This window comes from Eleutherodactylus coqui, chromosome 4 (assembly GCF_035609145.1).
Source record: "Eleutherodactylus coqui strain aEleCoq1 chromosome 4, aEleCoq1.hap1, whole genome shotgun sequence".
NCBI lineage: Eukaryota > Metazoa > Chordata > Amphibia > Anura > Eleutherodactylidae > Eleutherodactylus > Eleutherodactylus coqui.
In genome coordinates this window covers 4,396,105-4,413,449 of record NC_089840.1, presented here as the reverse complement: position 1 = coordinate 4,413,449, position 17,345 = coordinate 4,396,105, and positions in this window count along the sequence as shown.

Here is a 17,345-nt window from a genome sequence, read left to right as displayed (position 1 = left end):
CTGACTAGCGCAGAAACTGGAGTTCCTGGGTTTCATCTTCGACAGGAAGATGCAACTGTTTTTGCCCCTCTCCAAGATGTTGCTGCTAGAAAAGAGTATTTGATCGCAGCTATCTCAGAACCAGTATTCATTCGGCATTGCATGAGGGTCCTGAGATTGGTGATGTCATCTTTCAAGGTAATTTCCTTTGCTCAATTTCACTCTTGACCGCTTCAGCAGCTCATCCTGTCGCATTGGAACAGGTCGACGAATTCTCTTGACCATCAGGTCTTGGCTTCAAGATCTGTCTAATCTCTACCAGAGGCCACTAGCCACCAAGTCGGTAATCTGCACTTTTCTTCAGGGGGTTTCTCATGCTGCTCCACCGTACCGTTCGCCAATGCCTATTTGGGATCTGAATCTCGTCCTGGACGCTCTTCAAGTTCATCCATTTGAGCCACTGAAAGAAGTACCATTACGACTTATGTCCTAGAAAATGGCTTTCCTCGTGGCAATCACATTTATGCGCTGAGTCTTTGAGCTGGCCGTGTTGTAGGTTGAACCTCGCCCCTCTTGCTTTCCATCAGGACAAGGTGTTGCTGCGTCCGGTACCTTCATTTTTACCGAAGGTGGTGTTTTCTTTCCACCTCAATGAGGCCATTACACTCCCATCATTTTGCCCTTCGGCAGCTCATCCGAGAGAATGGGCCTTGCATCAGCTAGACCTGGTGCTGGCCCTATGGCCGTATGTTTCAAGAACCAAGGAGCTTCGCTGGGTGGAATCTCTGTTTGTAGTCCCGGAAAGACTGCATCGGGAATCCGCGGCATCCAAAATTACCATCTCTAGATGGATACATATGGCAGTGGTTCAGGCCTCTTGTGCTAAGGGACAGACGCTTCCTTTTCGTGTGACTGCACACTCGATGCGGGCGGTGGGGGCTTCCTGGGCGTTTTCATCATGGGGCTTCAGCCCTCCAGGTGTGCAGGGTGGTGACTTGGTCCTCCCTGCATACCTTTTTTAAATTCTATAGGGTGCATACTTTTGCATCAGCAAACACGTCCCTCGGTCGGAGAATTTTGCAGACGGATGTTCACTGACTGCATGGATGTTATTCATTAGTAACCCACCCCGAGTGCTCTGGAACGTACCAAGGTCTTTGCTGTGTCTCCCAATGATAAGGACGAAAAACAAGGAATTTTGGTATAACTTACCGTAAAATCACTTTCTCATCACGTTTATTTGGGGGGGCACAGCACCCACCCATTTTGTGGTTACCATGTTTTCTTGTTGGAACTTTCGTTCTGTGGTTTCATATGGCGGTAATATATGTACCATAGTGTTTATGCTGATTGCATGTTGTTAAGTTATTATGTTGTACTCCTACTGGGCTGATCCTACTGCTTGCATACAAAACTGATCAGCATGGTGCCTGCAAGAGGGGTATAGCTAGTAGGAGGAGTTAACACTTTCTGCTTCGTGTTCCCTCCTAGTAGCAGTAGCTATACCCAAGGTTTTGGCTGTGTACCTTAATGATACGGACAAGAAATAACATATAAATCAAATTTTTAAGCAAGCCATTTCATGTTAAAAGTCTCAAAAACTAAGAGTTTGGGTAGAGAGCAAAAGAATTTTGGCTCATGATTATTATTTTTTTCCCCACTTTCTGCTTAGTGTTGTCTCCTAGTAGCAGTAGCTATACGTAAGGTCTTTGCTGTGTCCCCTAATGAACGTGACGAGAAAATGATTTTATGGTATGTTATACCAAAAATCCTTATTTTTAAAGCTTTGTCATTATATATACACGGGGTGAAGCAAAAGTCTGGACAGACTCATATAACTGATGTAATGACAAAATTGACTTCCAATGTGTAAAATTATTAATTCGTTAGCAGACTGCATTTTTTGGGCGGGGGTGCCAAGACTTTTTCTGTGGCCATTTTGAACTCCATTATATTGAATTCAGCTCCGAGTCTTGGCTAGAATTTACTCAAAAACTCAATGAAAGTGTCAGTGTTGCCCTATCTTTGCTTGTTTAGGAGTTAAGTGAGGAGTAAAGTTTCACAAAGTGATCTGTGTAATCTTGTAGATATGATGCCTTTTAATGGCTAACAAAAATACATGATGTTACAGCAAGCTTTCGGGTTCTATCAACCCTTCATTAGGCTGACGAAGGGTTGATAGAACCCCGAAAGCTTGCTGTAACATGTATTTTTGTTAGCAATTAAAAGGTGTCATATCTACAAGATTACTTTGTTTCTCTTACTGAGAACCATCACACTTTACTAGCTAACACAGTAACAAACCCTTTTATCATATTACAAAGTAATCCAGCGAATGTTAGACAGCGCCAATGACAAAGTTAGAGGACGGTGGAGGGTCCTCAAATATGATTTCAGGGAACTAGAATGTAAGCTTAGGGCAAGTTTCTCCAAGGTAGTATTTTCCGAAATACTACCTGTACCTCCTCCCACACCAGAAAGGCAGTGGAAGATTAGGGAGGTAAACAAGTGGCTCCAGAGTGGGTGTGGGAAGGAGGGGTTTGGGTTCCTGGAGAACTGGGACAACTTTGCTGTTGACTACAGGTTCTAGGGATGGCCTGTATCTCTGTAGGGATGGCCTGTATCTCAATAGATAGGGTCCAGCTGTGCTGGGGGAGAAGATGTCTATAAGGTTGCAGGAGTGTTTCTCTTCTCCTCCATCTTTTGAGTTACCCACCCCCACCCCCTTCCTCCCCAGTTTAGTGTATACAGTGATCTGGGACTAAGTAATGAAAGTGGAAGTTGAGCGGTAGGAGGGGTTAGTACAGTTAAAAAGGGCAGAACAGTTAATAGGGATTCATTTAAATTAAACAATCTTTCCAAAATGTATGTTGACTAATGCTAGAAGTCTTAAGGCCCTTTTACACGCAATGCTCACTGGGCATGTGTTTATGCGATGGTTATGTCACCAGATTCCATAGCCTCCTCCAGCCAGAGTACGTAATGATTAAAAAGTGTACTTATTATGTATGCAAGGCAAACAAAACCCATCCTGCAGCTGCTGAAATACGCTCAAAATTCCATTCAAATGGAATAAATTTTGAGTGAGCAAACAATGTTTTTTATGCTAAAAACCAGCGCTAAATGACAATTGAACGAATAGTGCACGACTGCCCGCGCTTACATGTAACGATTATCGCTTACTTTTGCCCGTTTAAACAAATTTTGAGCGATAATTGTTGCATGTAAAAGGGTCTTTACTAATAAGATGACTTATGCTAGAAGTCTGACCAATAAGGTTGATGAATTGGAAGAAATAATGTCTTAGGAAAACTATCACATAGTGGGAATAACTGAGACCTGGTTAAATGAAGGGTGTGACTGGGCAGTGAACTTACCTGGTTACAGTTTGTTCAGAAGGGATTGCTAAGCAAAGAGAGGGAGGGTTTTGTCTGTATGTAACGTTCTGTTTAAAACCCACATTACGGGAAGATATATGTGAAGGAGATGAACATGTGGAGTCTCTATGGATAGAAATACATGGAGGGGAAAACCAGTAATACAATGCTCATAAGGGTTTTCTTTAGACCATTAACTATAACAAAAGCTACTAAAAAGTCTATTATTGAGGTAATTTTTAAGGGGGACTTTAGCTATCTGTATATAAAATGGAAGCCAAAACCGTCGCATCTCATAAAGGTAACACGTTTCTTCCAATAACTAAAGATAATTACCTTACCCAACTTGTACAGGACTCAACTAGAGGGGTGGCCATTGTGGACTTCATATTGACCAACAGACCTGACAGAATAGCGGGTGCAGGTCGGGGGGTACCTGGGAAATAGTGATCATAATATAATAAATTTCCACTTGTCTTTCAATAGCGTGCCTTAGCGTAGAGTTACAAAAAAAATCCTAAGCTTTAGGAAGGCAGAGATCAATTAGCTTACAGATGCCCTTAACCTTATCGACTGGGACAGACAATAAATAGGACCTATTTAAAACCATCTTAAATACTTATTGTGAGAGGTTCACATGTTACAGGAATAGGAGAAAAGCTAAGTAAATACTCTAAAAAGCATATAAAAGGAGCAAAGATGGAGACAGAAACTCCTCGCCAAAAGAGTAAAACTAACTATAAACTGTTCAATGATATAAATAGAAATGTTGGCCCTTTAAAAAAAATGAGGGAAAAGAGAAGGTGATGAGGAGAAAGCAAATCTGTTAAATAGTTTTTTTCCTCAAGTATATTCACAGGGGAAAATGAAATGCCAGATGAAATGCCTAGTGTTGAAGTAAACTCTCCATTAAATTTGTCAGTTTTATCCAGGAGAAAGTGCAGAGCGGCCTTTAAAATATAAAAAAAATAGACAAACGAGCGGGTCCTAATGGTATACAACCTTGGATTCTAAGGGAATTTAGTAAGCAGATAGGCAGACCCTTGTTTCCTATATTGAAGGATTCAATAGCAATGGGGTCTGTTCCACTAAATACGTAGTGCCGATATTCAAAAAGGCGTCAAAAGGCGACCCTGGAAACTACAGGCTGGTAAATCTTACTTTTATTGTGGGTAAAGTGTTTGAAGGGTTTCTAAGATATGCCATCCTGGAGGAATTCAAGGAAAATAGCTGTATGACTCTGGACCAGCATGGGTTTGTGAGGTGTCGCTCCTGACAAACCAACCTGATCAGCTTTTATGAGGTAAGTTCTATACTGGACCGGGGAGTCACTGGATCTTGTGTATCTGGACTTCTCCAAAGTGTTTGATAATGTGCATCATAAAAGGTTGGTATATAAAACGAGAATGTTTGGCCTGAGCGAGAATATGCGTAAGTGGGTAAGTAACTGGTCAGTGATAGAAAACAAAGGGAGTTATTAATAGTACATCCTCTGAGTCACCGTTAATAGGGGGTACCACAGGGGGCAGTATTGGAGGGGTAACTAGTGGAGTACCACAGGGGGCAGTATTGGAGGGGTTACTAGTGGGGCACCACAGGGGGCAGTATTGGAGGGGTTACTAGTGGGGCACCACAGGGGGCAAAATTGGATGGGTTACTAGTGGGGCACCACAGGGGGCAGTATTGGAGGGGTTACTAGTGGGGTACCACAGGGGGCAGTATTGGAGGGGTTACTAGTGGGGTACCACAGTATTGGGCTCTATTATTTTTAATATACTTATTAATGACCCGGTAGAAGGCTTGCACAGTGCAATATCAATATTTGCAGATGATACAAAATTATACAAAGAAATTAACACGAGAGGACAGAATATAGATCTGGATAAATTGGTTTAGTCAGAAAAATGACAAATGGGGTGTAACACTGATAAATGTAAGTTTCTGCTCATGGGCAGGAAATACATGTCACCATTACACACTAAATGGAAAACCACTGGGGAACACTTACATGGAGAATCACGTGGGGATTTTACCATGTATCATCTCACCAAGTTTCCGTGATGCCTATGACATCCTATTTCTCTTCCTGTGTTAGGAGCTGCACTTCCCCTTGTTTGTTTCCCATGCTCTGTGCATTTGTGTAGAAACGTTCTAGTTTGTGATCGGGGTCTCTTGCTCCTCTACTTGCCTTCTGAATTTGTTGTTTTTGTTCTTTCCACTTCTAATAATGAGGTTCTCAATTGTATTCATTAGATGTATTTTTTTGCCTTTCCCTTCTCATATTGTTCTGGTTTAAAGCTCTCCTAATGAGTGAAGCAAGGCGCCACCAAATATATGCTTACCTGTCTGTAAGGTGCAACCCGTCTCTAGCAAGCAGTCCATCATGCAGGTACTTCACTCCATGGTCTAGAAATCCAAATCTTTGCTGACAGCACAATCGACTTAGTCAGTTGTTCACCTCTAGAATCCTGTTCCATCTCCTTCCAGAGTCTTGATTATCAGACACATCTTTGATTTGTGCACCTAGAAGACAGCGCACCTCTCATGAAGTGTCAGGTCTGCAGACCGAGGTCTCTGTTCCTCACTAGGGAATCCCCCACAACCAGCGCTCTCCTCTTCTTCACAACAACACTTCTTTTTCTCCATCCAAGAGGATTCTGAGTGCTTACTAGACTAATCTTTGTGGGTAGAGTCATTCTTTGCTGCACATCTTGGTTGCTCTCCTCCGGGAGAACCTGGTACCGGTTCCTGAGCAGTATGACTGCTGACTGACTCCGGATCCTCCTGCTTCTTTGGGTCACATGCTTCTGCAGGTACACTGGACATTTCTTCTTCTGCATTCTGAAGAGTCACATCTGTTCTGTCAAGGAAATCCTCACATTCCTTAATGAGATACAATGTAGCTATTCTCTCCTGAAGACTTTGCACCTTTTCCTCCAGTAGACACAAGCTTGCATTCCCGGACGGTGAAGTTTGGCGTTTCCTCTGGTCGGTCTGTAAACACATGGCATACGGTGCAGCTCATCATATGGCTCCTCTCCCCTCCATGGTGCACATAATCAGTTGTTCTCCACTTCCAAACCTCTAAAAGTCAAGAATTCTTGTAATGATATTTAACTCATAAGATATAAGTGTGTGCTGTATGGTAGTCTGGCTATAAAGGGGTATTCCAGGCATTTAACCCTTTGCAGTATTGATGACCTATCCGATCTCTGCCTCTACACTCACTGAAATGGGCTAGATGTTGACAACTCCATCTATATTAGGGCCAGATGGCACTGCTGCAATGAGTGCAGGGAATTAGATCATCTAATTGCCATGGGTCCCAAGCAGCTGACCTCCGCTGATCAAGTATTAATGACCTATCCTGAGGTGAATACTAGTTAAGTCAACACATTGCCAATGTGACCAGTGATTGGCTGCTAGAGTCATGGGGGTACACTGGTTCAGGGCACATTACAAGAGAGCTGTGATACATTGTAAGGAGATGACTTGTACCAGGTAGGTTGCGCCTGAATGTCCACTTTCAGCTAAGGTTATTTGGCTAAAGAGGGGACTTCTGGGATATTGGAGTTCTTGCTGTATGACAAATGCTTTTCAATTTGTAGTAAAAGCTGCAAACTATCGGTTTCCATGGAAACATCTACAACTGAAAAATGTTTGAATATACTTGTTTACCTATTTTATTTTTACATCTGTTTGTAGGAGGCATCACCTTGTTTCACCTTCTGCATGTCGCACTCCCTTCAGCTTAGAGCTCTGGATCCGTCTTCCCATTTTTCACAAACTCTGCCAACTCTGACGCTGAATTGTACAACCGTACTCTTGCCTTATGATTTTGTACAATGCTTCAGAATACCATGGGTAAGCCGCCAGCTGTTGCTATTCTACTCCAGGGACACAATGTGGGGCTTCTATTTGCAAAGTGCATACCACCTGTGAGGTGTGTTTAACCCCTTCCTGCTCCAGGATGTAAATGTATGCCCTGATTGGGTAGCTGTACCCGTGAATACATTTACAGCTTATAAAAGCCATGGGCTCAGAAACTGAGAAACTGAGCCCACGAATCGGCAGCATAAGCTGGCTGTGACTGATAGCCAGCCTTCCGCTGCAACAGCAGGGATCAGTGAAAACACTGCTCCCCGCTGTTAACCCTTTACAATCTTCAATCATTGTTGATTGTGGCATGTAAAGGGTTCACAGAGGAAGGGAGCTCCCTTTGTGATGTAATTGGTCCTCCACCATGAAATTGTGGAGGGCCTATGGGCTGCCATGTCAGCTGGATGCCAGACCATGGTATCCGGGTATATGAGAGGCAATAGTGCATTGCAGTACAGAAGTACAACAATGAATATCATTAAAGTGCTGAGGAATAAGTTGGCACTATACAAATAAAGATTATTATCAGATCAATCCTAGCATCACAGGTTCATGTCGCCTACAAGGACATAAAAATTAGAAATAAAATAAAAATAGCAGAAAAAAACACCTAAAAAAATGAAACCATTTTTAGCACAATTTCTCCTCAGTTTATTGATTGTTTTTAAAAACCTGCTTGGTCCTGTCACATCCAAAACAACTCGTACAACTAATATTGCAAGGTTATACCCCAAAATAGTACCAATAAAAACTACAACTTGGTACAGAAAAAATGCTCCCCCATAAAGCTCCATTGATAGAAAAATAAAAGTTTTTTAAAGGTATTTAAAAACTTGTTTTTTATTGTGTAAAAGTGCAAAAATCTAAGATAATCTAATATATAATTTTGGTACTGAAGAAATTGTACCAATCTGCATGAGAAACATGTGCCATGTCATTTATGCTGCACGATTAACGCTCTAAAAAAGAAAAACCAAACCATGGCAGAATTGAGGTGTTTTTTTTTCTCCCTGCCCTAAAATTATGAATAAAAGTTATCCAATACATAATATGTACCCCAAACTATTACCAATAAAAACCACAGCTCTCTACGTAAAAACCAGCCGTAATACGGCCATGACGACGGAGAGTCAAAAAATCATATCATTAGGTTCAAAATCGGCGGTGTCACTTGGGGGTTAAGGCCCCTTCACAGGATCTTACGCATATTTGAGCGCCTAAGTGCAATGCATTTGTGGACTGAACAGTGCTTCTTCGCATGCGCATATTTTACTGTACTTTTTGCTCCCGAGAGGCATGCTCATTTGCACACCACAAACAAAGACGCACCAATTGAAATGGCTCAGAGTTCCAGATTTGTTCTTTTTCCTTCGCAATTACACAATGTCTTACCCATCTCCTACCGTATTTTCGTGCCTTTGTGCATCCCCATTGACTTCTATGGGGACGTTGGCTGCGCACATGTGCAGGAAAATAGAGCTCGCTGCTGCTTTTTTCTTTTTTATTTCCATGACTTCAAACAGCATGAAATTGTGACAAGCCTCCTCATTAAAGAACCACAATTTACTTTAGTAATTCAGAGAAAGCATATATTTTACTAGCAGAGGAAGGACAGTGTTTGCTGGGCGGCTTCTCGCATATCTCAACTTAATTGACAGGATTCTGCTTAAATGGAAATAGTTGATATAAAAATAAATAAACAGTAACGCAATTCAACATTCATATAGTCATTGTTGGCATTTGCAGAGTGTTGTTGCACATATCCTGAATATCGTCCTCGGTAAATTCCATTCAGTCTTATTGTAAGCTGAAATTATAGTCTCCAGTAAATTCCCAGTCAGTCTCCTTCCCCCTCTAGCAGCTGTCAATGTTATCCCCAGTCAGTCTTCTTCCCTTCCTGGCAGCTATAAATATCGTTCCCTGTATGTCCCCTGTGGATAGTTACATTATTGTACCAGCGCAGGCTGTGGTCCCTGACAAACCTTAGAATACTCCGCCATGCGCACTGAGATCTGACGTCCGATGACATAACACATCACTTACACTTCTAGTAGGGATATTCCAATATCTGAAATTCTGAGAGCGCTTTGTAGGCAAAATGTCAGGTGGCTTTGTTACCAATACTCTACAATTGTGACTAAACTCCAGAAGCCAGATCAGATTCTGCAGGACTGTGGAGTAGTCTACAACGAGACACGATGCACGTATCAGTACAGTAATATGTCTGCCTGCCACAATGCTGTATAAGGCAATACCACTTTTAAAGAATGTAAACGAGTTTAAAAAGTTTGACATCCCCATCCCCCTTATTTATAATAAAATAAGCAAAACTAAAACCTCTCTGGGATCGCCAAGTCATTAAAAGTCCAATTCACCAAAGTAACACATTATTGATTTTGCACGTTGAACGGTGTCCGAAAAAAAAGTTCACAATGCTAGAATTGTGCTTTTTTTTTGGTCACTCTGTCTCCAAGAAAAAATGTATTAAAAGGCAATCGAAAAGTCGTAGTCCGAAATAGTACCAATAGAAACTACAGGGCGTCCCGCGAAAACAAGCCCCACACAACGGTATTGACAGAACATAAAAGTCATGGCTGTCAGAAGATGGGAGCAGAAAACCCTAAATGCATTTGGTAGGGTCAATCATTCGCACCCGCAGAATTCAGTGCGCATTCAGTTTTCATTCTACTTAGAAATTTTTAAGTTTTTCAGAACATTATATGGTACCAGATCCCTGAAAAATACAACTGGCCAAGTCCTCAGACAGCAACATCAATCGATTAAATAAGAGTTATGATTCTTTTAAAGTGGGGAGGAAAAACAAAAAAAAAAAGGGCTGCCTCACTACGGAGTTAAAGGGGTTGTCACATGATGAACCACCTGTTGCCCATGGTGGCAACATTGACATGACTGCTGCAGCCAATGCTGTACTTACTATTGAAGCAGGCTAGACCTAGGAGGGGTTAAGCAGCGAGGGATACTAAGATAGTAGTCATGGTGGCTCTGCTGCTCCTCCTGGCAAGGTGGTGAATGTGGTCTGGACGTAGTGCTACACAGTGGTAAATTTTGGCAGTTCTCACTGTGTGCTGCCTGCAGGGGTCGGGCAGGGCAAGATGGTGATACCCCAGTGGGGCGCTACCAGTGGAGTCGGGTATGGGAAGATGTTATTTTGTCATGACGCCAGTCCGTATTCGCGTAGGAACCCATTCTGAACAAAATAATAAATATAAAAAGTGGAGAACTAAACAAAAATGGTGGTAGTAGCCCTTGGCTCTGGAGCATGTAGTGTGGTACCTCAGTGCAGATTGGAAGGAAGAGGGAAGGTTCTTAAATTGGCAGCAGTTACACAACTTGATTTACGGTTACTTGAAGTGCATTAAGACTCTTTGACAGTAGAAAACACTTTGAGTAGACTCGGGAGGTGAGGGTTATAATTCTCGTTTCTGGACCTCCTGACTTTACACTCCAGCTTTACCTCTCTGGCTGGGATTGCAAAGAGCTGACTGTTTCTGACTAGTCTGTACTAGCTTCTTGCTGCAGTTTTCCTTCAGACAAACTTTTTTCCTTTTCCCTCTCTATCTTTCTCCACTGCTAACCCTTGAGAACAACTTGTCCTTGGTTCTTCACACTTTGATGTTCACTTCCCTCTGCACTGGCTTTCTACTTGCTCCTCCCCGGTCTCTCTCAAGCTTGAGCTTAGCTCTGTACTTGAGAGACTCAGTAAAGACGTTCTCCTGGTTCCTCCCCGGTCTCTATCTCAGGCTTCCCTGGACTAGACTGGCTTAACTCCGCACACTCCTCTTTTATACTGCCACACTAGCTCAACCTGTAATGGGGATCCAAGCTACCAATCCCAGACTATCTGTTCTTTGCTAAGCCTGGCTAACCACTCCCCCTGACTGTTGTTAGGTGACCTGTACTCACTGGGGGCTGGAGAATCTTGCCAGAACACAGACTACAGTGGAGACATTTGAACAATAACATAACTTTTCACACTTATCATATGTCACACTAGAACCCAATTGTAAGACTATAGTCAACACAGCAAGTGCTGGAGTGCCCAACTCTGGGGTACTACGCTATCGGCACCTGTGCAGCCGTCATTGCTCTAGTACAGCATGTCCTCACTACTGCCACATCATCAGAAAACGGCAGAATCAGTAGCGTCCCCCGCAGGATTTACCAGGTGAGTACTTTTTATCTGTTACTTTATTACATAAACAGCAAAAGGATTTGCAGGGAGAGCGCTGGCCCTTTAAAAAACAATGCAGGAGAAATCATTGATGATGACGAAGGGAAAGCAAATCTACTAAACAGTTTCTTCTCAAGTGTGTTCACCAAAGAAAAGGAAATGCCACACGAGATGCAGGGGAATAAAACGAACCCCTCACAAAATATCTCATACCTAACGCAGGAGGAGGTGCGGAAGCGTCTAAAGAAAACTAAAATTGATAAATCACCGGGCCCAGATGGATTACACCCAAGGATACTAAAGGAACTAAGTGACGAGATAGCTAGGCCGCTATACCTAATATTTCTAGACACTATCAAGACCGGAGTAGTACCATTGGACTGGCGCATTGCCAACGTGGTTCCAATTTACAAAAAAGGGAGCAAAAGTGAGCCTGGTAACTACAGGCCAGTAAGTCTCACCTCAGTAACGGGAAAAATTTTCGAGGGGATTCTGAGAGACGCCATCGATGAGTACCTCAAGGAGATTAAGGGAATAACTCCTCACCAGCATGGATTCATGAAGGGTCGCTCATGTCAGACAAATCTGATCAGTTTCTACGATGAAGTAAGCTCTAAGCTGGACCAGGGAGAATCTATTGATCTTGTATATCTGGACTTCTCTAAAGCCTTTGACACCGTGCCACATAATAGGCTAATATACAAAATGAGGCAGCTCGGACTGGGCGAAAACGTGTGTAAGTGGGTAAAAAATTGGCTCAACGATAGAAAGCAGAGGGTGGTAATAAATGGTTCGTACTCTGATTGGACCACAGTCACTAGTGGGGTGCCACAGGGTTCAGTATTAGGCCCCACTCTGTTCAACATATTTATCAATGACCTGATAGAGGGGCTGCACAGCAAAATATCAGTATTTGCAGATAACACAAAATTATACAATATAATTAATGCAACGGAAGACAATGTGCGGCTACAAACGGACCGAGATAAGCCGGGGGCTTGGGCAGAAAAATGGCAAATGAAGTTCAATGTTGAAAAATGTAAGACTATGCACATGGGCAGGAGGAACGGATGTCACAAATACTCACTTAATGGGGTACCACTAGGGAAAAGTGATATGGAAAAGGATCTGGGGGTATTAGTGGATAATAGACTAAACTGGAGTAACCAATGCCAGTCAGCCGCTGCAAAGGCAAATAAAGTCTTGGGGTGCATTAAAAGAGGTATAGGGGCGAAGGATGAGAACATTATCCTTCCATTATATAAGGCACTTGTCAGGCCTCACATGGAATACTGCGTACAATTCTGGACACCGGTGCTCAGGAAAGATGTCACAGTGCTTGAGGGGGTTCAAAGAAGAGCGACTAAACTAATACATGGAATGACGGGACTGGAATACCCAGAGAGGCTGTCCAAATTGGGACTATTTACTCTAGAAAAAAGAAGGTTAAGAGGCGACCAAATAACCATGTATAAGTACATGAGGGGACAACACATGGATCTCTCCCGCGATCTGTTTACACCCAGGACCACGACGGTAACAAGAGGACATCCGCTACGATTAGAGGAAAGTAGGTTTCATTACCAACACAGAAAGGGGTTCTTTACTGTAAGAGCAGTTAGACTGTGGAACTCTCTGCCGGAGGAAGTGGTGATGGCAAAATCCATAGAGGAGTTTAAAAGGGGACTTGATGTCTTTCTGGAGAAGGATATTACAGGATATAAATATTAGGTTAAGTGTCAATCCTGGTATATAGGCAGGTAGGAACTATTAGGGGTTGATCCAGGGAACAGTCTGATTGCCATTAGGGAGTCGGGAAGGAATTTTTCCCCCAAAAGGGCTAATTGACTTCTGGCCTTGGGGTTTTTTGCCTTCCTCTGGATCAACACAGTAGGATAGACAGGCTGGACTAGATGGACAATGTCTTCATTCGGCCTTACATACTATGTTACTATGTTACTATGTTACATATGCTGCTGCCAGCTTTTTAACACCTGGACAGTTCCTTTAAATCGGAGGACGAGAGCCGCCTTCACAGCATCTTTCTGATTAGGAAAATAAAAGGAGATTGTGGAGCATGTACCATCCTCTAATACAGCGATGGTGAGCCTTTTAGAGACCGAGTGCCCAAACTGCAACCTAAAACCTACTTATTTATCGCAAAGTGCCAACACATCAGGGGGCGGGGCTTATCACAACGTATGATTTTACCCCCGTCGTTCTAAAAAGGACAGGGCCACTTCAAAATAGACAGGGCTAACATTTTGACTGCTTTTTGGATGCGGAAATACTGCAGAATGTCCTCAGCGGAAATTTCTGTGGAAAATTCTGCAGCATTTCCACATCCAAAAAGTAGTCAAAATCTGCACGCTGTCTATTTTGAAACAGCCCTGCCCATATCCGCCACCTGTAAACATACCCCAGCGGTAATAGTGACACCCCCCCAGCAGCCCCAGCGGTAATAGTGACCCCCACATCACAGCTGCCCCAGCGGTAATAGTGACCCCCCCCCCACAGCGATAATAGTGACCCCCACCACACAGCAGCCCCAGCGGTAATAGTGACCCCCACCCCCATGACGTCTTACACATGTAAATGAGAGATGTCCTGATGGGACAAAGCTCTTAATAATGGGTTGTCCAGAGAGAAAAAAAGTAAAGGGATTGTACCAGAATTTGAAGTTACCCCCTATCTACCAGATAGGGGATAACTTGCAGATTGATGTGGGTCTCACCACTGAGACCCATGTCAATTTTAAGAACAGGACTCCTGTGTCCAGGCAGTCTATCAAGACATGCCACAGGCATGTCTTGATAGGCAATCACTTATGGCAGCCCTGGTGGTCTTCAAAAGGCAACTGAATGGCACCTGGCAGTCTCATTGCAGGGTAGCCATTCAGCACCCTCGAACATGATTAAGGGGTTAACAGCTGCAATCAGCGTTCATGCTGATCGTGGCTGCTGTGGGCTGGTGTCAGCTGTTAAAGACAGTTAGAACCCATCGTGTATGGAGTGGAATCGGCTTTCAATCCTGCTTCATACAAACCCTGCACACCCAGGACGTAACTGTACACCCTGGGGAGTGAAGGGGTTAAATATATTCACAATATAGAGCATAAAAAATATTAACAATGTTTGCCATTTACATACTAGTAAAAAATAAAATGCAGTAAAGAATTATAACATTTCCTTCCATAGTCCAGCGCCCCCAAGTGTTCACAGTGTATAGCAATGTGCATGTCCACCTCATGAGCTGAGTGCTGGAGGACACGCACGCTCAATCTCTGTCTAGTGATCGCTGCAGGGGAGCCAATGGTAATAGCTTTCTGCCTGCTCGTTAGGGGAGGAGCAGAGTAAACTGCTGCAGGGAAAGTAAGAAGGGGCTATATTGTCAGTTGCAAGAGGGGGAAGGAGACTGATTCTATCCAGAGCCGCCCCCTGCAGTACAGATTAGCTGTATCACCAAGGTGGACACATGGGAGTAAAAGATAATGAAAAATATACTTTTTTAATGCTAGAAACATTGAAAATTTGCTTCAAAGCCGCTATAGGCAACCTTTCAGGACTTTTGATGTAGAAATGATTTATGAAATAACCCCTTTAAAGTGACTCTCTGGTCCGGGACAAACAAAGATGGCTGAAATGCTTCTCTGACTACCTGCTGTGACCGCCCAGTAGCTGCTCACGTGGCCAGTGCTGACCAGTTGTATCAGCATGCAGTGTCTTAGAGGCTCCTTCTCACAGGCATAGGCGTACCTCATTGTGAAATATGCTGCGTTTTTACTCAGTGTATATATTTGTATTTGGTGCGTATCTGGGGTTTTGCGCACGTGTTTCCTGCATAGACACTGCAAACGCCCAATTGATGTCCGATTTATTTCATTTTTTTAAACTACTGTCTCCTGCCACCATGTGAAAAATAGAGTGAAAATGTATGCAACCGGGTATTGGTGCCTTCTTACACAAGTTTTTCACGATACCGAAAGTCGCACGAAAAATACGCTCATCTGAATACATCAGTAAACATCAGTGGGCTTCATTCTGTCCATATTATGCATATAAAACGTAAGCGCATAATACACGGACCGTCAATATGCCGCGTGAATAAGCCCTAACGCATCAGCTAGGCAGAGAAGCGCTGCAGCAGTCTTTGTCCTGCTCTGGAGGGTCACCTTTAGATTCATAGTAGTCACAAGCTGTGGGTGGCAGGCTACCCGAGACACCACTTTCAGCAGGGGTGGCTAATGGGCCCCTTGGGACCACAAATGTCATGTACCCTTTAAGGGTGTCCACGTCTCCCATTCACTCATGTAGCTGCTCTAGGAAAACTCCCTTTAACTCTTTCCAAAGTACACAGTTTAGGAGGCAACCCAGAGAGGGAGAGGCTCCTGGCTACGGCAGCAGTAATGTCTATCCATATACCTGCTGAAATCCTTATACAGAGGACTGCGTAGATTTACCAACAATACTTACAGAAAAACCAAACGAAGGGAAATAAATCGTGCCGGAGACTCTTTAAACTATGTAAAACAGTGAAAGGCGCTTCAGGCAAGAACACGGAGGTCTGCTGTGTACCGTACGCTGCGCACACAGACGTCGGAGGGCAATGTGCCTGTAGCTCAGACTGTTCGCTTCCTCCCCAAATCCAGCCCGTTGTGTGATTAGGACATTCTGTACACCGCGTCCACCTGAGGGACGTGCGAGGGTGTGAGAGCGCTCCTCTGATGGATCTTCAGAGATGACGTAGGGGGGCTCTCTCCTTACTATTATCTCGTCGTCCCTCTCGTGGGAGGTTTTTGGATGCAACATATTCCTGACCGCTCACCTGTAAGCCGATAAACGTAACAACACACATCACATCACACGGTCATGCCAGTTACCTGCGCTGTAGTCATCATTACTGGCATTAGAAGCAGGAGTCATCATCCCAAATCATATGCCCTGCAGTCACCTGATCAGATGTCACATTGCAGCAGCTCACCCCTCCGTGCTCACATGCTGTAATTACATACCTCACTGCTACTTTGTTTTCTCTTGACCCCACAAGGAAGCAAATGAATGCGTCAGATACAAGTTTGAAGGTGTTGTAACAGAATTGCAAGTCTGTCCCCTCACTGTCCACAGGATCGGGAATAACTTGCTGATTGGTGGAGGTCTCACCGCTGACTTCCCCGCAGTGACCTCATGAAGGGAGCACTGGTCAAACTTGGGTGGTCAGCGCTCCATTCATTTCAATGAGGTTGATGGAAATACCCGAGGGGGGGCCGCTCAGCTATCACAGCCCCAGTGAAAGTTTAATTCCGCATTGTATTTTTAGAGTTGGGCAGAATTAAATCCCAGGACCAAGCGCTGTAATTTTTCGGCACTCGGTACTTATTGGGTTAAAAAAGAAATAAAATGCCTATCTTTCCAAAATGTAAAGACTGTATTCTACTCTGAAACAAATAATTAAAGCAAAGCTCTGGTTTTGGGACCAACCTTTGTCTTGGGACTGGAGGGAGCAGCTCTATGACCTGTGCTTACTCTTCTGTACTGATGACCCTCTCAGTCTGCCAATTCTGGGGTTGGTTTTAGCTATTTAAAATGGCCAATGCAATCTTCAGAATACCTAATCCACACAGTGGTAGAGTTAGACTACACTATACCTGCTCTCTGATTGGCCAGAACTGCTGACATGATCAATGCAGGCCAATCAAAGAGCCGTGCACGGTGTGCATTAACCAGTGAGAAAATGACAGTGGCCATCTTGGACAGCTGAAAACAGTCGAATCGGAGGTACATCAGCAGAGAACTACAGAAGGTAATATACCCCACTGTCCGATCCCGGGACAGAATTATGTCCTAAAACCGGAGGGTCGCTTTAAACGTGATGTGAAGTGTACCTCGAAATGATGCCATTAAACAGCTATGCAGTGAGGC